This window comes from Cryptomeria japonica, chromosome 11, assembly GCF_030272615.1.
Source record: "Cryptomeria japonica chromosome 11, Sugi_1.0, whole genome shotgun sequence".
NCBI lineage: Eukaryota > Viridiplantae > Streptophyta > Pinopsida > Cupressales > Cupressaceae > Cryptomeria > Cryptomeria japonica.
The window spans coordinates 513603005-513624650 of record NC_081415.1 but is presented as its reverse complement, the minus strand read 5'-3'; positions in this window follow the sequence as shown (position 1 = coordinate 513624650).

The following is a 21646-nucleotide window of genomic DNA, read 5'->3' as shown; positions in this document are numbered from 1 at the left end:
TATTGATAGCTAGACCAATATAATGATATACATGATATAAAATGGACCTAAATCAAGTCTCCAAATATGCAACACCATCGAAAATATCGCCAAGATCAACCATATCACATTACATCACCAAAAATACCACATAACATGAAGAACAACGTCGATTCAAAAAAATCACCAAAAAATCACACAACAATTAGTGCGGATCATCAAAAGAAAGAAGACTTAATTAGGAAACACCAATAAGAAGTTAGAATCATCAGTAACGATTGTACCAACACCACTTATCAAATCTTCATCGATCAACATCTGGACTTCAAGAACACTCAAACATCAACAACTATCATGAAGAAAGATAACTTGCAGAGCCAAGATCTGCAATGAAGAAACACAACGCCATCCCAAACAATATCCTAAAAACTCAACTCAAGATGTAATCACACTAGAATATACCGAAGGAAATACTAAACTCTACAAATCCCCAAACTACAAACTGGATCATAGGATATGATCAATTAATCTTTCTAGATCACTGAAACCAAAACATAAAGATGTAATGACACTAGAAATATTCCATATACCAGAACATGATTGCAATAAACCAATCTGCAATCACCAGAGCAATAAATCACAAGAATATGTTGACATCAATGATAACAACATATACTAGCAACAACAATGTCCAAAAAGTGTAGTGTATGTGATGTGAGTTTAAAGTGAAACATTGGTCCATGTGTTTGCAATCTAGATTGAATAAGATAAAAATTAATCAATGAATTATTATCTACATAGTGATATATGCCAATCTTCTATGCAGTTCAATCTTTTATTCCTATTGTATCTCAATGGATGTTTTATATCTTGCCATTAAATGTTTTTCTTCAATTGTGCAAGTAGTTCTTTTGTATCTTTCTCTAAGGCAATGGGCCTTAGACTACAAGTATATAGAGGTGAGCTCCTTGTCCTATGGCCTAAACTATTGTAAACACTTGTTATATATATTGTGAGTTTGAATCTCACCATGGTTTTCCTAGTTTGGATTTTCATGTAAAAATTCTGGTTTTCTTATGTGGATGTATTTATTGTTCTTGTTCTTTAATTTCATGCACATTTGTTGACTTAAGATTATGGCTAAGTCTTTTTAATTTGGTTAATTTTTCATATATGTTGACTCAATCCCACTCTCAACATCTGGTAGTGTTCAACAAGCTTACTCTAGTTGGGATCAAGCTCTTGTTTGGCATGTTTGTTTCTAAGTCTAGTTTATTGGTTATTTTATGTTTTGGTTTTGTTTGTTGATTTCTCTTGGACTATCCTTCAAGTCTTGTGCTAGTTTTATACATTTTTAGTTGTCTCACCCCTTGCAAAATCCCTCTCTTTTTTCCGACAATTTATTATGTAAGGGTTCGAACCCTCTCTAGATTTAATTAAGCAAAACATATTTTGTACTTTTCTTATAAAAGGAAGAACTTCTAATATTGTAAGAGATTTGAAATATTTTAATTATCTAATTTTTGAAGAAATTAGATTGAATCTAGTTTACTGTTTTATTATTTTGAAGATATTCAATAAAGAGAAGTGTGGTTCAGTGTTACAAAATTATTTTTGCATGAGATTTTTGTATTTTCCATGGCAAATTTCTATTGAGATTGAAGATTAGACAAAAAATACTTTGTTATTTGTAATTGTCTCCTTGAATAGAAACATTTTCCTTTTAAGTGAAGACACTAAGGGTTTATGAACTTATTTAGTATATATTTTCTACATGGTGTATCATGTTTATTGCATCTATTCAAGCAATAGATTAAAGATACTTCAAATGAGATATGGGGAAATATGTAGATTGTTAAAGGATACTTCAAAATAAATCCAAATGACACCCTTTCTTGGACATATTACTATAATGTAGTGATGTTATCATTAGTCCTCTAAATATGAAGTTTGGTTATTTGAAGAAGGCACTTGTAGGTGAAGTATAACTTTATTGCCCTAGATAGGCACCACTTTGAGGTTATTATCTAGTCCAAAGCTTAGATTCCCAGAATCCTAAAATATAAACAAACATCATACCTTTCCATTAGCATGTTCAAGTTGTTTCATATTCTCAAGGTGTTGAATAGGATAAATTATTAGGATTTATCATATTTGTGGTAAAAATCATTCAAACCTTATACAATTCTTAGAAAATTTTGTTTTTAATCAATATCTCAAAATATAAGGACTAAAATTTTAGATATCAAAACAAGGATTACCATCCTAGGCCTAGTAGATCCTAAAATGTAGAGTAAAAATGTAGAGTAAAGAAAACTATTTTCTCCTTTTCATTAGCCACTAATTCTAGAGTCTTGAGCATTAAAGATAGCTACTTTAGAAAGATAATCAAGAAATTAGTTGGGAACACTAACAATTTAGATAACATTATTATTAAAAGGAACCCTCGGGTGCATGGTATGAAAAAGAGTTATATGTTTTGAATTGGAATGAGTACTTTAAGTGTTAATTTTGGATTTTGTATCATGTCCTTAGTTCTTAGTTGAGTTTAATGGACATTTAATAGTATTTGAATGTGGCATTATATCTAGTTCAAAGTTGAATTACTATACAAATTGAACTATTTGAATTCCTTTTTTAATTTGTTTTTTTGGTTTAATATTTAAATACAAAATCATCTAACTAGTTTATTTGGTAATCATTTGTAAATTGTTTGAACATTAATTGTTGGTGAAGTGCTAAAGGTATCAAAACAATTTGTTGGCCTAGGAATGTAGCATGGTTTTTTGAGAAGGTAGTGAAATCTTTGACATTTTTCCTTTTGTTCTAATTTATTTTTTTCACCTATATGCACCAAAGCCCTACAAAATCTAAGATGGAGAGCTCAAATGTATATTAGTTATTTTGTTGAAAGAGATAGCATACATTTTGGATTCTATTTTTAATTAAAGTGATAATGGAATTTTATATATTTACATTGTAAATTCATATTTATCTTTTGAATATAATATCTATTTGAAAACATTATGTCTATATTTGCACTCAATTTAGTATTTTTGGTGCTATCTAGTTTTTGGCATACGATATTTCAAAAATCACAAAAGTAGTGAATGAAAAACGAAGGATATAAAACATTGTTTGATATTAATAGTGTTAAAGGTTTAAAATCTTATAAAAGAAATAAACTATTATTTCCTACCATATTCCTTATAAAATCTATTATGGAGAAACCTATAGATAGAAGAGTTATGAAAATTTAATTTTAACTTATTTTTTTGTTATTAAAAACAATTGCTTATATGGTTTTCTCTAGGGGAATAAGTGAAATATTTTATAGTCTATTTTGTTACTAAAATTCTAATTATTAAATTTAAATCTCGAACTAATCTTAGTATGGTCATTGAAAAATGTTTTTAACAAGATTTTGTGACAAGATTATATTACTAGTTTATGTTTAGTAATAGTAGCCATACATGGAAGGTTAATATCATAGTCTATGTTGTTGCATTTTAGTTTTTTTCTTTTTCTTTTTTGGAATCTAATAATGTAAGGGCAAACTATATATTATCTAATCTATAAACCTATAGTTGTATAACCATTATTTTCATTTTGGATTTCATTAGATTTTGTAATATTGGGTTAAGAATATTATATGAACTTGTACTTATTTCCAACTTGGTTTGGAAATATGTGTGTAGTAGGGTAGTCATATTTATTATTATAGTAATTATATGTTGATTAATATCAATAAATAAGGAATAGTAACATGAAAATGAACATGGATTGATGATGTTTTCAATACTACTATTTTTATAATAGGTTTTATCAAGAATTGGAAAATTTTTGTGGAAATGAAATAGAGATATCTTGACCAATTCTAGATGATTCTAGATTTTAATTTTCCCAAGGTCTTGTAATTGTAATACTACTTATTTAATGCTAAGAATTATAAAATTATAAAGAAAAAAAATATAACTTATTACACACACCAATAAAGTGGCTATTCATTTGCATTGTATATGCTAAATTTATCAATGTATAAAAAAAAAAATCCTACATCATTTTGGTGGGTTGATATAGAAATGGATCATTTTGGAGGTAAATTACAAACTCAAGAAAGGTATAATATATTTATAGGTGATGAATTTGTATAGATTTGAATTGATGTAGTGTATACTTACCATTATATTGATGCTCATCATCGATATGTAGGCCATATCATAATCATATGAAATATGTTTTTTATGTTGTATCAAAATATCAAAGGCATCATTATTGATTAGAATTGGGTACCTAATTCTTGCACCATAATGAGCCTATATACATTTCCTAACACATCTATAATTCCTTTCCTCTATAGAATGTTTGAAATCCTTATGATTTCACTTTGGTTGTTGACTTGATTATTTTTCTTAGAGCCTCAAGAATCTAATTACTCTATCAATTTATCCATTTTTTATTAAAATAAGTTTAATTTAGTTTTTTATGTTGGTAGTTACAATGTAGTTGTGCTATTATACAACTATTGTAGGAGTTGATACCATATTTTATCCCTATATATTTGTGTGTTGCACTTCAACAAAATCATCAATTAAGAATTGTTTTTTGTTTTATTTTGTATTATAGTAGATTAGTTTCCTATCCCTATTCCATTTAAATCTTCATTAAACTTTGGAATTAAAAAATACTATGAATTTAGTAATGAGAATAGGTTTATGCCTCTACATTGGAGCAACGAATATTTGAAGAGTAGGTGTGAGAATAGAACCTAGATCTATATGGAGGCATCTAAAAAATTTTCTAGGGTGATAGAGCATTACATGATAAAAAGTCATTGAAACAAGTTATGGTAGGGGTGAGGATGATAGGAGAGGAAAAGAATATTTGAGTCACATAGAAGCATGTGGGGAAATTTATTCTTGAAGGAGTGAGTGTGTACCTATGACTAGAAAATGCCAGAATATTGTTATAAAAATCATTGGGCATGAAGATTAATTTGGTAACTAAGTCACATCTTTCACATCTTTGTGTTGACTGTAACTTACATAAGAAGAGTAGGGATCTCCAACTCAATAATTGGATGTATTGACATCTTTTTAGCTTGCATTTATGACATGATGTCATTAGTGCTATCAGTAATCATGGAGATATGGCCATGATAGGACCAACTTATATTTTTCCATACTAGATGCTTTGTAGAACATCAAAAGCTTACAATTGGATAAGTTGACTTGGAAACAAATTTTTGAGTACTTCTTGTTTGACAAATATTACCATGATAAGAAGATTCATGCAAATACCAAAGAAGGCTATGATGCAAATGATGAATGTTAAGTATAATTTTAAAATAAGAATCCATATTTTATTACATGAACATACTAAGCTCATCTCAATATTTCTCTTTATCCTTAAGGGATGTGTATGTTGGAATAAATGGAACACTAAGAGGGGGGGTGAATCAGTGTTCATAAAATTTAACTTTAATAACTTGATCTTACAACCACTTTATGAAAATGAAGAAAGGTAAGTGCAGAAACACATAGCTAATATCAGCAACACCATAACACCAAGTCTTTTATGTGGAAACCCTATTAAGGGAAAAACAATTGTGGGATTAAGACCCACAATATTGTAATACTGTGATCAAGAGTATAATAATATTAAAAGGAGAATGCACATGCATTCAACCAAATTGCCTAGAGCACACTACTCAATTACAAAGAAGAGGGATACAACCCCCGGAGGACTCACTATCCTACAATTGATTACAAATGATAACTGATTGTTTGAACTGATGAATAGCATCTACAAATGCCAAAATGCAATTCTAGTTAAGCAAAAAGAGTCTTCTTCCACTGTTCTAACGCACTGCTCTATCATGATATTCTACATTATATCAAAGCACAAATCTCTTCGTTGCGCATGTAAAATTGCCCACAATCACTCATACATGCTTACTATATCACCATTAACATGTCAAATGATCATATTAATCAGATTAATATATCCGCATCATCAAATTAAATCAATTCCATGTCGGCCTAAAAATCGCATAACATGCAACATGAAATGTGTTACCAAAGTCAGCTCAATCCAATCCAAAATCAATTAACCAGACCAAAACAAGATGTCCACATGCTTTCCATATGATGGCTCATTGACCTCAAACTCAAAAACAACCATAAAAATTACTCTACATGATCCTTCATGGTTTCATTAGATTCAGTCTCTTCTTCATCCACAATCACAAATCTATCTATCTTCCTCTTCTTTTCACCACCAGATGGCTTGATTGAAGATTTAGGTTTTCTTGTTGGCTTTGCATGACCGGAGGAGGGATTTTTTCTTCTAACTTTCCTTGGATTAGGCTCTTCCTTCCACATAGACTTCTCCTTAGAGAGAATATTTTCTTCCCTAGCTTTCTTGACAACTTCCTTTGTTATTCCCATAATTTCTGCAAAAACCTTTAGTTATTTCTAAATCTTGTTTTGAATCACTGATTTATTACACTGCTAAAGAAGTTTTAAACTTTTCTCCTTGTATGTTTTGAATCTTTCCTCATTGGGATCCGCTAGTTTTCTCAACATATGTGTGCATATAGTTCCAAAAAAATTCTTTGACTTCATAGCCCATAGGAACAATCCATACAGTCTAAGGCTCTATAGCTTCCATCAAACAATGATCAATATCTAATTGTGTCTTGATATTTCTCTACAATAGACTTAGATATCCTTTCCCTATCATGCATTTCCTTCTAAAAGCTCTTGAAATAACCCCATACTTTCTTTCTTCGAACCTTAGAGTCACCGAAATTGTATAGTTGTTCCTATATTTGAACTCCTACAGGTATATCAAATACCCATTGCACTGGACCAATACTTGAAACCTCTTTCATAGAGTAGAAAAAAAGACATAGAAGTACTGTTTCTAATTTGAAAGGATGTTTCTTATTTTCTTTGATCTTCTTAATATTCTTGGTAACCTCAGTCTAGAGCAATTCACAAAGATCATATTTCTTGTTCTCTCTCATCATCTCATATGCGATATAAATGGCAGTACAGGAAACAAAATTTTCTCTTCTAAAAAAAAATGCATTTTGTAACCAATGACCATTGATGCAAACCTAATATCATGTTCTAGAAAATCATTAATTATCATCGCTTGTTTGGCAAATTTTGATCATGTCGTATTGATCACAATTTCATTTTTCATAGATTTTGGGATGGTAGTTCTCTGGTTGCACATAATCCTATTAAGGCCTAACTGAATATCTTGGTGATTTTGTGGGGCCTATCCAACCAAAAAAAATTGTCATAAACTTGGCTCAAGATGAACCGGATCCATTCTAGTTCATAAAAAATCAGAAATTTGATGAACTGTGCAAAACCTTTGTTCTCCAATTTTTGAAATTTTAGTTTCAATTTCGAACTCTTGTCTGCTAGCTGATTGTTATACAGGTTCAATATTTGTGTGCTACCCAATTCCTCAATAGGGTGTTGTGTATATACCCTAATATCTTTAATATGAAATACTCTATAGGGCACTGATGAAAATGTGCTCTTAGGATTGTCTTCTATTGAAATGAATGGATGATTCTTGAAGCTCGAATTTGCATGCTCAGTGATTTCAATGACTAAAGGAGTTATAGTACCAAACGTAGACATCTTATCAAATTCAAATTTAAAAATTCAACCAAAAAGTGGTTTCATTGTTAAATACCTTTCAACTAGACATAAGATTGCACACCAAAACTGGATATCGCTTTGAAATCTTTACAAATTCTCCTTTATTGTGCTCTTCCGCTTTGAATGCAAGGTGAGAAATGAATGGTTAATTTGACTTTTATCCTTTTCATACCTAAATTTTCACTACAATAAATGCACTTAACCCTAATACTTTTGGATACTCTTCATTTCACAAAGATCTTCTACGGACCTTCAGATTCTTTCAAAAATCCATCATAAATATCCACAATCACCATATATACCTCTATAACCTGCCAGAATTAGGCATAGATCTCTGATAGTGGGTTTGAAATATTTTTATGAGAGCTTCCCCCAAGGCTTAATTCATTAGCTTAGTTGTCGGATGAGGTTCTAGCACCAGAATCAGGTGCTGACCCATTTCCTTCCTCAGAACCACTCTTTTTGACCCATTTCTTCTTGTATTGCTCTTTGATTTATTCAACCTTCACTTTGCCCTTATCATCAAATATTTTGTTCTTTGTCGGAGCATTCTTGTTCACATTCTTTCATCTATAGAATTTAGGAATGTGACCAGATTTGTTGCAAGCATAACAAACAATGTTGTTTCTTTGATTAGGCATGTAATTACTTTAATTTCCCTTTGATTTGCATTGGTTACCAATATGTCCAGATATTCCACAAGAATAGCATCTTATATTTCTCCTATTTACCATACTTTTGCATTCAAATAAATTATGACCATATTTATTGCAATTGAAACATTATCCAGAGAATGATGAACTATTTTGATTTTCTGTATTTCTACACCAACTTGCCATATGACCAAATTTATTGCAAATAAAGCATTTATAATTGAATTTATAAGAATTAGGCTGTCTTACTAGAGATTTTTTGTTCTTTTGAGGTTTAGTATTGCTTTTCCTAGATTCAAAGCTTTCTCCTTTCTCAAATCCATGTCCTTCCATATCACCTTTATTCTTATGACTTTGTAGCATGTCATCTAGATTAGTTGAGCTAGCATTGAATTTTTCTTTGTACTCATTAGCAGTGGTAAGTTCATCTCTTAGAATTATGATCTGTCTTTCAAGTTGTTGCTTGTTATTTTTTGATTGCATCAATTCAAGGTTTAGTAGGTGGTGCAGGAGCACCTACCTATGAAAGAATGAACTAAGAATGAGCTGTGAGTTTGCAAATGTTTTTCATGGAGAGTTTCTTGACTACACATTGGAGGATGGTCTTTTGTTTAAGGGGTGTCAGTTATGTATCCCTAAGTATTCAATGATGGATAATTTAGTAAAGGAGAAACATAGTGGTGGTTGAGGAGGTCACTTTAGGATTAATAGGGCTTTGGACCTAGTTAGAAGATTTTAATTTTGGCCAAGGATGCAGACTGATGTTAGAAAGTTTGTGGAAAGTTTTAGTGTGTGTTAGAGAGCAAAGGGGGTCTCAACCAATGCAGGGTTGCACCAAGATTTTCCTATACCAAGTAGACCTTGTGAAAGTTTGAGTATGTAATTTGTGATGGGATTACCCAAGCCAAACATAGGTCATGATAGTGAGTTTGTTGTGGTAGACAGGCTCAGTAAGATGGCACACTTTATTCCTTGTAAAACCACAAATAATGCTAGCTATATTGCATGATTGTTTTTTAGAGAGATTGTTAGAATTCATGGATTGGCTTTGAGTATTGTATAAGATAGGGATAACAAGTTCTAGGGAAATTTTGAAGAACATTACGGAAAAGGTTGGGTATAAATTTGTCACATAGATCAGCCTTTCACCCTAAAACTGATGACCAAACTAAGGTTGTGAATAGGTCATCAGGAAATCTTCTTATATGTTTGACAAAAGAGCATGGAAGTAGTTGGGATGTGATGCTACCTCAGGCTAAGTATTCCTATACTGATTCAACAAAATGAAGTACAGGTCTGACTCCTTTTGAGATTGTGTATGGTAGTCATCCAAGAGGATTTTTTGAATTGAGAGATGTCCAAGGGTTCAACAAGAGAAGTGGACATTCTGATGAATTTGTAGAAGCTATGAAAGAGGTGCACCAATATCTTAGAGATACCTTACAATAGAACAGTCAAAAGGTTAAATAAAGAGTGGATCAAAGAAGGAGAGATATGCAGTACCACGTGGGTGACATGGTCATGGTTCATCTTAGCAAGGACAGGTTGCCCGAGGGAAGCCATAGCAAGTTGATGATGAGAAGGATTGGACCTTGTAAAATTTTGGATAAATATGGTCCTAACACTTACAAAATTGATCTCCATGATGATATTTCTATCACCTATATTTTTTTTTCTGATCTAACATTGTATAGGCGTCCTCCTACAGGAGAAAGTGTAGGAGAATCGATTCAGGAAAGCAAATTGTATATTTTGAGAACTTGGTTAAATTGAAATATCTTCCTGACTTAGAAGCTACATGGATGCTAGAGGAAGATGTCAAGAAGCAGGGTGGTGATTTACAGCAGTTGGTCTCTAAGAGGACTTGAGAAAAATTTCACCTAGGGAGTATGGTGCAGGAGCACCTACCTTTGAATGAATTAACCAAGAACAAGATGATATTCTATTATCCTAAAAGGAATGTAAAAAGACCTTATGGGCTCTTTTTTATAATTCAATGTCCTAGGAGTCTGACAAGTTTGTCCATGTTTGGGTCAAATTGTTATCTAGGGTCTTGTAGAGAAAATTGAGTCAATAAGGGTCACATTGGTCTGGATTGAGGGATCAAGTGGGTAAAGGTTTATTTGAGTCATTTTTTATGTTTTATAATCAAATGTAATAATTTTGGGGGACTATGATAGTCAGGAGTCTAAGTTGGTTGAATAATACAAAAATTGCCATATTGTCAATTGGTTGTCATGACAATTTTGCACTTTTTGTAAGTCAGGATTCTCCAATGGTTAGTCAGTTTGAAAAAAGGCTGGAGGAGGTTGTTTTCATTTGGGGTGAAACCTTTAAGGACCCCAAACATTGAAAGATGTAAGTTGGGTTGATTTGATTGTTTTAGAAAAGAAATTGAAGCATCAAAACTGTTGGAAATTCAAGAAACCATCTAATTTCTGTTTATTGCATACTGAAGGTGGATTTGCAAGAATTCTCATGGAATAGATCCTGAAACTAGATTGGTTTACCTTTTTCTTTGTATTCGGTGTGAAGTCTTGGAGTTATTGATGCCCTATTCTACAAGCAAATCTCTACCGGGTAGCCTAAAACTCTCAAACCCCTAGGGTTTGATTGAAATAATGGGTTTTGTCTTATGAATCCTTAATTGAACACTCTATCATTATAACAGATGATAGGACACTATATCCTATGCCAGTTCCAAAAATAATTAAGAGGACACATGAGGGTGAAGATGATGGAGAACTAACCCTAGGTTTGGTATCTCTATGTGACAGACTAGTTTGATGAGTGCAGTGCATGAGAATTGAGTGTTAGAGCATTGGAAAGGGGTTCAAATGTGATAGAAGATTACTTTGTAGGTCAACATAACAATTCATGGTCAATGATGGTCACCAATCAGGAGAAGCAAACCATTTTTTGAAAGGCGTTCAGTGAAATAGGTCTAATAGCCCTAGTAGGCCTGTTAGTGCAGTATTGGTTGGGATATATGAATAATTGGTCTTGTGCTAGAAATTGAGATATTGTTGAGAACTCACAAAAGGGTATCTAAAAATATAATTTGTTTGTGTATATCGTTAGGGTGCCAAAAGTTATCACCTGACTCCTTTAAATAGAGGCCTAATTGTAATCGGTTTTGTTTGTGGGCAAATGAGTCAAAATTGGTGTTCCAGTGGGTATAAACCATGAAATCATGTTTCATTTGTGTTAAGGTGTTGTGAGAACATGCCTCCAAGGATCATTTTATTGAATTGGTCAAGTGGCCATTCAAACCCTAAATCCTAGCAGTAGCCCACTCATATGAATGCAAGGGTGTGTGTAGCCACACAAGAGTTGAGAGTGTTAGTTTTTTGTAAGTGGAAATATTGGAACCTTTGAGTCTCCCAAGACATTGTCTAGTGTCACTAAACCATTTCTTGATTTGGTGTTGTGTAAGGACCCTTTGGTAGTAGGGTTTTGGTGAGTTTGTGAGACTTAGAGGCTGGTTGTTTCCAGTTTATCCGTCCATTATGTTACCTCGTCATCATATTGGTATCAAAGAAATATTTTTTAGATCACTTGGGTGGTGTAGTCTTAGTGTATGTCAGAGGAAGAGATTGAAATAGGGGCTGAGAAAATGCCTCCTAAGAGTATGTCACAAGATGTGGTGAAGAAGTTGATTGAAGAGATGCTTGATTCCAAGCTTGAAGAATTGAAAAAGAATAAGGATAAGGAAGATGGAAGTGACATTGATGAAGAGGGGAATAAAGAAGATGGGGAATCCTCTAAGCGGGTAGACAAGATACCTGCAGATCAGAGGGCATTTGTAGATGTCTTGAGGTTAGTCAATAGGGACACCATTGATGGGTTGCATGTATATAGTGGAAGTATGGAAGCAGAAGAGGTGATAGACTAGATTGAGGCATTGACCAGTCATTTTGAGTACAAATAAATCCATGAAGATAAGAGAGTTAATTTGGTAAAAGCAAGGTTGAAGGGGTCTTCTCTTACAAGGTGGAACTATGTACAAGGGGAGAGAGTTAAGGAGGGAAAAATTATGATAACCTCCTAGGAAAGGATGAAAGCTAAAGTCAAAGAACAATTCATGCCCATTGACTATGAAGTGAAAATGTATAAAAAGTTGCAAAACCTCAAATAGAGAGACCTTGATGTGAATGCATATATAGAGGAGTTTCATAAACTTAGTCTCAGATTAAAGAGACAAGAAGAGGAGTTAGAGACAGTGGCCAAGTACTTGAATGGCCTAAGAATGAACATCCAAGATGACATCAACATTTTGGTACTAGAGATAGTGAACAAGTGTTTTCAATTGGCCCTAAGGGAAGAAGAGAAACTAAAGAGAAGAATTGAGTAGGGTAACAAAGGTAAAGGAAGGAAAAGTTTCAGAGGTAGAGCCACTTTTGGAGGAAGAACTCCTAACCAAAGGTCTAGTGGTAAGTCTATCCAGGGAGAGAAAGTAGGAGACTCAAGTAGAAGAGGAGGCTACCATTGGAGAAGACCTAATGAAAGAGGTGGGAAAAATGGATCAGGCAGAGGATCTAAGTTCTCTAGGATGAGATGCTATAACTACAATTAGATGGGGCACTTGACCTACAAGTGTCCAGAAAAGGCCTCAACTTCTCATGCTAGTGAGAGGAGAACCACTTTTACTAAAGAAGATGCAAGGAGTGTCACATCTCCTGATTTGAATTTGACATCAGAGATGGGAGAGAAATTGACGATCAAAAGGATGTTGCTCAAGAAACTAGTGAAGACTAAGCCACCCCAAAGAAAGGTTTTGTTTAGAGGTAACTACAACATTTAGGGTAAGGTTTGTAAAGTTTTCATAGATTCAGGGTCTACTAATAATATTGTATGATTGTAAGTAGTAAGAAAGTTGAACTTGGAAAGGATACCTCATAGTTGTCCATATAGGGTCAGTTGGTTGAACAAGGGGCAACACATACTCATCAATGAACAAGCATGGATAGAGTTTAGTATTGGGGGGTATATGAATAAAATTTTGTGTGACATCCTTCCAATGGATGCTTGCCATCTTTTCCTTGGAAGACCATGGTAGTTTGATAGGAAGGCTCATCATGATGGAGAAAAGAATGCTTACTCTTTCCAAAAGGATGGTGTGACTTTTAGAATATAGTCAGTAGTAGAAGGGGACCCACATCATGTAGGATCTAGTGTGATGATGGTGGGAGAAAAAAGAGTTCCTAGATACAGTAAAGGAGGAAGGTGGAGTAGGCTTTGCTTTGATTGTGAAGCCCAAGGAAGAAAGGAAGAATGATGTGAGTGAGGTAGGACCTAAGGAGATCAAGGAGCTACTAGAGAGGTACAAAGGAGTGGTTGTAGAAGACATACCAAACTCCCTACTACTGATTAGAGATATTAGTCATCAGATTGACCTCATACCAGGAGAAATAATTCCTAACACGATAGCATATAAAATGACCCCACAACAAAATTAAGAGATAGCTAGGCAAATTCAGGAGCTCCTAGATAAAGGGTTGCTCAAAAAGATCCTTAGCCCATGTGAAATACCTATTGTTTTAGCCCCAAAGAAGGATGGGAAATGGAAGCTTTGTACTGATTCTAGGGCTATCAATAAGATAAGCATTAGATATAGGTTTCCTATTCCTAGGATAGAGGATCTAATGGATTATTTAGGGGGAGCTACCTATTTCTCTAAGATTGACCTCAAGAGTGGGTACCATCAGATAAGGATACAAGAGGGGGATGAATGTAAGACTAAATTTAAAATCAGTCAAGGGTTGTATGAGTGGCTTGTGATGCCTTTTGATCTTTCAAATTCCCCTAGCACCTTTATGAGACTAATGAATGAAGTGTTGCAGGAATTTATAGGGAAATTTTTGGTAGTCTACCTTGATGACATATTGGTGTTTATTAAGAGAAAGGAGGAGCACTTGAAACACCTGGAGGTAGTCTTGAAGCTACTTCAGGAGAAGACGTTGATGATAAACTTAGAAAAGTATGATTTCATGAAGCAGGAGTTGGTGTACTTAGGCTTAGTCTTCTCTAAGGGTGACTTGATGATGGATTCTTCCAAGGTAGAGGCTATTTTGGACTAGCCTACACCTAAGACAACATGAGAGGTAAGAATTTTTCATGGTTTGACAACATTTTATAAGAAATTCATTAGGAATTATAGTGATATTTGTGCACCTATGTTGGAAACCATCAAGGGTGGTGGTAAGGTGAAGTTTGTGTGGACCAAAGAATTAGATAAGAGTTTTGAGTGTTTAAAATAGAAATTTGCCAAGTACCCAGTCCTAGTATTACCTAATTTCAGTAAGGTCTTCACCACTGAATGTGATGCAAGTGGGTTGCCTATAGGAGTAGTATTGAGCCAAGAGGGGAGATCGGTGGCCTTTTTTAGCAAAAAACTAAATTAAGCAAAGAGGATGTATTTCTCATATGATTTAGAGTTGTATGCCACGATACAAGATTTGAAAAAGTGGAGTCATTACTTGCTTCCTAAGGAATTTATTGTGTATACTGACAATCATGCTCTTAGTTTTCTGAATGGACATGAGAAGCTCAGTCATAGGCACATGAAATGGGTTGAAAGTCTTCAAGCATACACCTTCATCATCAAGCATAAAAAATGGGTAGCCAATAAGGTTGCAGATGCTCTAAGTAGGAGGGTGTTAACAATACAAGAAGTGCAGTTGCAGAGCATGGGTTTTGAAGCACTCAAAGGATTGTATGAAGAAGACCAATATTTTAAGGGTGTATATAAGGTATGTTGTGAGTTTGCAAATGCTTTTCATGGAGATTTTTATGACTACACCTTGTAGGATGGTCTTTTGTTTAAGGGGTGTTAGTTATGTATCCCTAGGTGTTAAATGAGGGATAATGTAGTAAAGGAGAAACATAGTGGTGGTTTAGGAGATTACTATGGGCTAAATAAGACTTTGGACCTGGTTAGGAGATTTTAATTTTGGCCAAGGATGCAAACTAATATCATAAAGTTTGTGGAGAGTTGTACAGTGTGTCAGAGAGAAAAGGGGATCTCATCCAATGCACAACTACACCAACCTTTTCCTATACCAAGTAGACCTTGGGAAAGTTTCAATATGGACTTTGTGATGGTATTACTCAAGAAAAAGATAGGTCATGATAGTGTGTTTGTTGTGACAGGTTTAGTAAGATGGGTCACTTTATTCCTTGTAATACCACAAATGATGCTAGCTATATTGTAGGATTCTTTTTTAGAGAGATTGTTAGAATTCATGGGTTGCCTTTGAGTATTGTATCAGAAAGGGACAACAAGTTTGTAGGGAATTTTTGGAGAACCTTGTAGAAAAGGTTAGGTACAAATTTGTCTTTTAGATCAACATATAACCCTTAGACTAATGGCCAAACTGAGGTTGTGAATAGGTCATTAGGAAATCTTCTTAGATGTTGGACAAAGGAGAATGGAAGTAGTTGGGATGTGGTGCTACCTCAGGCAAAGTATACCTATAATGATTCAACAAACAAAAGTATAGGTCTGAGTCCTTTTGAGATTGTGTATGGTAGTCATCTAAGAGGAATTTTTGAATTAAGAGATTTCCAGGGGTTGGATAAGAGGAGTCGACATGTTGATAAAATTTGCAGAGGCTATGAAAGTGGTGCACCAATAGTTCAGAGATACCTTACAATAGAATAGTCAAAAGGTTAAAGCAAGAGTGGATCAAAGAAGGACAGATGTAAAGTACCATGTGGGTGACATGGTCATGGTTCATCTTAGCAAGGATAGGTTTCCCAAGGGAAGCCATAGCGAGTTTATGATGAGAAGGATTAGACCCTATAAATTTTTTGATAAATATGGTCCTAATGCTTACAAAATTCAACTCCCTGATGATATTGATATTTCACCTATATTTAATGTTTCTGATCTAACATTATACAGGAGTCCTACTGTAGAAGAATTTTTCTAGGAAAGTAAAGAATGGATAACGCACTTACCACCTAAGGATCCGCCTAAGATGGAGTGTATTTTGGGTAGTAGGGAAGCCAAGAAGACAAGGTACAAAACTTATTTTGAGCACTTGGTTAAATGGAAAGGCCATCCTACCTCAGAAGCTACATGGATTCTAGAGGAAGATGTCAAGAAGCAAGGTGGTGATTTGTAGCAGTTGCTCTCTAAGAGGACTTGAGACAAATTTCACCTCAGGAGAATGGTGCGGGAGCACCTACCTATGAAGGAATGAACCAAAAACAAAAGATGATCTTATACTATCATAGAAGGAATGTAATAAGACCCTATGGGTCCTTTTTTTTAATTGAATATCCTAGGAGTGTGACAAGTTTGTCCATGTCTAGGTCAAATTGTCATCTTGGGTCTTGTAAAGCAAACTGAGTCAATAAGGGTCACATTGGTTGAAATTGAAGGAGAAAGTGGATAAATCTTTATTTGAGTCATTTTTTATGTTTTAGAATCAAATGTAATCATTTTGAGGGACCATGATAGTTAGGAGTCTAAGTTGTTTGAATAATGTACAAATTGTCATATTGTCAATTTGTTGTCATGACAATTTTGCACTTTTTGTAAGTCGTGATTCTCCAATGGTTAGTCAATTTGAAAAATGGTTGGAGGAGGTTGTGTTTATTTGGGGTGACACATTTAAGGACCCTAAAATACACAATATGTAAGTTGGGTTGATTTTGGGTTGATTTGATTATTTTGGAAAGGAAATTGAGGCATAAAAACTATTGAAAACTTAGGAAACCATCTTATTTTTGTTGATTGCATACTAAAGCTGGATTCACAAGAATGATCATGGCATAGATCCTAAAACTAGATTTTTCTACCTTTTGGTTTTCATTTTATGTGAAGTCTTGAAGTTATCGGTGCCCCATTCTACAAGAAAATCTCTACCAAGTAGCCTAAAACCCTCAAACCCCTCAGGTTTGATTGGAATAATGGGTTTTGGCCTATCAATCCTTAATTTAACACTCTACCATTATAGAAGATGATAGGACTATATCATATTTTAGTTCCAGAATCCATTAAGAGGACACAAGAGGGAGAATAGGACGGAGAACTAACCCTAGGTTTGGCATCTTTATGTGATAGACTGGTTTGATGAGTGCAGTGTGTGAAAATTGAGTGGTAGAGCACTGGAAAGGGGTTTGAATATGGTAGAAGAGTACTTTTGAGGTTGACATAACATTTTATGGTTAGTGATGGTCACCAATCAGGAGAACCAAACTAGTTTGTGAAAGGTGTTCAGTTAAATGGGTCTAATAGCCCTATTAGGTGTGTTAGTGCAGTATTGGTTGGGATATCTGAAAGTTGTAGTACTAGAAACTAAGATAATGTTGAAAAATCCCAAAAGGGTATCTGAATATATAATTTGTTTTCCTATATCCTAAGGGTGTCAAAAGTTATTACCCGATTCCTTCCCCTATTCCTTCAGAGTGAGGCCTAATTGCAACTAGTTCTGTTTGTGGGCAAGTGAGTCAAAATTGGTGTTCTAGTGGGTTTAAGCCTTGAAATCCTATTTCATTTGTGCTAAGTTATTGTGAGAAGACCCCTCCAAGGATCATTGTATTGAATTGTTCAAGTGGGCCATTCAAACCCTAAAGCCTAGTAGTAGCCCACTCATATGAATGCAAGGGTGTGTGTAGTCACACAAGACTTGAGAGTGTTAGTTGTTTGTAAGTAGACATATTGGAACCTTTGAGTCTCCTAAGGAATTTTTTAGTTTCATTGAACCATTGCTTGATTTGGTGTTGTATAAGGACCCTTTTGTAGTAGGGTTTTGGTTGAGTTTGTGAGCCTTAGAGGTTGGTTGGTTCAAGGTTATCCTTCAAGTCTATTACTTCCTCATTAGGAGGTCATTTTCATAATTTAGTCTACAACGTTCATCATACCTATCCTTTAGTGACTCATCCAAGTTTTCCTCATTCTTCTTCCCATCTTCAATCTCCTTTGTCAATTTCATCACAATGGCTTTGATCTCTTTCTTCTGAAGTGCATTAACTCTAGAAAGTCTTTCACATCATTTTCTTTTTCTTTTAGGGTCTCTTTATAAATTCTTTTATTTTATTTCTCATGAAGCTGATCAAAAAATCACTTCTCTTTTCCTTAGACTTACTCAGTTGCTCCTTTAATGTCTAAATGAAATTTTCAAAATCCTTGAGATTTGTTTTTAGTGCGCGTACTTTGGCTTTGGAATGATCAAGATCATCAATTGCAAAAAGTAGTTAATGTCTAAGACCAATGAAATCTATTAAGACACATTTCCAGATCTTCCTCAAGCTGTTAGGCCATAAGGGAACACTGAGAGGAGAGAGGGTGAATCAGTGTTCAAAAAATTTAACTTTAATAACTTGATCTTACAACACAAAGCCAAGATTAGCAACACCTTAGCACCAAGATTTTTACGTGGAAACCTGGTTAAGGGAAAAAATATGGTGGGATTGAGGCCCACAATATTCTAATACTATGATTATGAGTATAGTAATATTACAAGGGGAATGCACATGCATTTAGGCACATTGCCTAGAGCTCACTTGTCAATTACAAAGAAGAGGGCTACAACCCCTAGAGGACTCACTATCCTAAAAATGATTACAAATCAAAAATGATTGTTTGAATTTTTGAATAGAATCTAAAAATGCTAAAATTTAGTTCCAGTTAATTACAAAGAGTTTTCTTGCTCTTTTCTAACACACTGCTTTGGTTTGATATTCTGCATTATACCGGAGCACAAATATCTCAACTGCACATGTGAAAATGCACACAATCGCTCATACATGCTTACTACATCACCTTTAACATGTCAAATGATCATATCAATCAAACTAATATATATGCATCATCAAATTAAATCAATTCCATGTCATCCTAAAAACTGCCTAACATGCAATATGAAACATGTTACAAAATTGGCTCAATCCGATCCAAAATCAATTAAGTGAACCAAAAAAGGATGTCCATATGATTCTCATATGTCAGGTCATCGACCTTGAACACATAAATAACCATCAAAATTACTTTGCACAATCCACACAATGAATCTTCACATGCTACTGCACCAAAATATTGTTCTACCAGGAAAAGCGTCTACCGAATCTTCCAACCAACACCAAACTTAACACTGGAGGGCACAAACTTGGAATAAGGTAAATTACATATCCACAATACATCTCCTAGATCCACAAGGAAAAATAATGAACCAAAATAATCTATTGACCATCAAACTCTACATCTGTCGGATACACTGTTCTTCTTACTGGAGTTCACTAGACCTCAATCAATCTTCCATAATGAATGAATCATGAATTTTAGATTGGTTCTCTGACTCAGGTTGTCATCAATGACAAGATCTAATCATCAACGGAGTGTCTCTTTCCAACAATCTCCTGCTTTAGCATTGATGGCAACACTAAGTGAAAAATGAGTAAGTGTTGGACCAAAACCAAAATCAAACTGCCAGAATCAATAGAATCAAAGAATCAAGAATCTCCCCCTAAGATGAACATTATTCAGTCATCCGTTCTTGCTGTTTGACATCAATGACAAACATAGAGTTTGAGAAATTAAAATAATTCCATTTACACACATGCACACATAGTCCTTATACATTCACAAAAAAATGAAGATATCAGCATAAGAATTTTTCAATGAGTCCAAGTGGTTGTCCCAACCCTTCTATAGTTTCTCCAATACAATTGTGAACCCAATAAAAAAATAAGCTTGTACCTCTATTGTCTTTACATCATTTAGATCACCATTGGCTAGAGCATCTTGAGTATCTTTGAAGGTACTCTACATAATGCCCAGCTTAGGAGTAATAAGACTCCTAACTTCAATAGCTCTCCCAATTATTTTCTCTTGGTGATGGCTCAGATTTCTGATTTTCTCAAGTAGAGAGATTACCTAATTCTCATGACTACTCAATGATACTATCAGGGAATCAACTAACTAAGACATGTGTTCAATCTCATTCTCATGCACCTTATACTTCTCAATATCTATAGTGAACTTCTTCAAGGATAGACATGATTTGTACAAGTTCCCACCTTCAGACAATGCATCTTATATGCTCTTCCCACATTCTCCTAATGCGGCTTTATCTTTGGAAATCATTCTTTTAAAATTTTGAAGCCTTTTTCCATTAAATTCATTTTGGAATTTTTCTTCAGATGACCTTTCAAAAGATTGAAAATGTTTGTCTACACAATTAATCAAACTCTTGAATTTCCTAGAGGGAGTATCTATAGTATCCTTTTGAAATGAGGGTATCTAATTTTTTAAAACGTTGATTGTCATGTTTAACAACATACTATCCTCAGTATGGGACTTCAAAAGATCTTTGCATGCTTTGGCTTGTGAAAACAATACAAGTTGAAGCTTTTGAATTAGGGAAAAATTAGCAAGGTTGATTGGAGCTTGAATGAATTTTGGATCATAAATGACTGTCTTTCCCTTTACTTTCTCTACAGTGTCTTTTTCTTCAGTCTTGATTTCAACCTTGACCTCAATTTTTTTTTTTTGCATTCTTATCATGAATTGAATGCTCAAATGCGATTGCCAGAGAATTCTCAACCTCATCCTTTCCTTCCTCTGGTTTCCTTGTGTCCTCTTCTCCAACTTCTTCTTGCACACTAACCTCTACATGCACACTTGAATGGATTTATAGTAAAGAAGTGTCATCTATTGTCTGCTCGGCTTCTGAATTGACTTGTGATGTTGTGTCTCATTCTTCTAGATGAAGTTCTTCTTACCTTTTAGCCCCATTTACCTCATATTGATTATCTAACAAAACTTTTATCAAAATATTTTCAATCTCCTTGGCAACTTCATCTATCTTTCCTAACATAATTTTGTTTACCCTATGTTTACTCCTGAATGAATTTTCTTTGCTAGATTTAGAAATCTATCTATCTCCTCAATAGTAATGACTGAACATAAATTGACCAACACATATTCCTTCAGTCTCTCATCTTCTTTATTAGCTATTTTTCTTCTAGCATCTAAAATGTCATACAAGCTGTTGGGTATGATTGTCATTAGTTCAATCAATGATTCACTATACACATTTAGGTATTCTAGAGTAGCCTCTTCTAGTGTTCTCTTACTAGATTCATCATAATTGTCATACCACTAAGATAGTGGTTTCAAGTTATCATTCTTGACAACTTCATTAACAATCTTATCTAATGTTATAGGAGGAAAAATAGTAAATTTTCTTTGTTTCAAAGCTTCATCAAACTTAGATGCCTTATATTTCTTACAGATCTTGTTCTACTGGAAGGCTTCTCCTTTGAAATCTTGGTGACTTTTTGAGTTTGGGCCATCACTTCCTTCACAAATTCATTGGA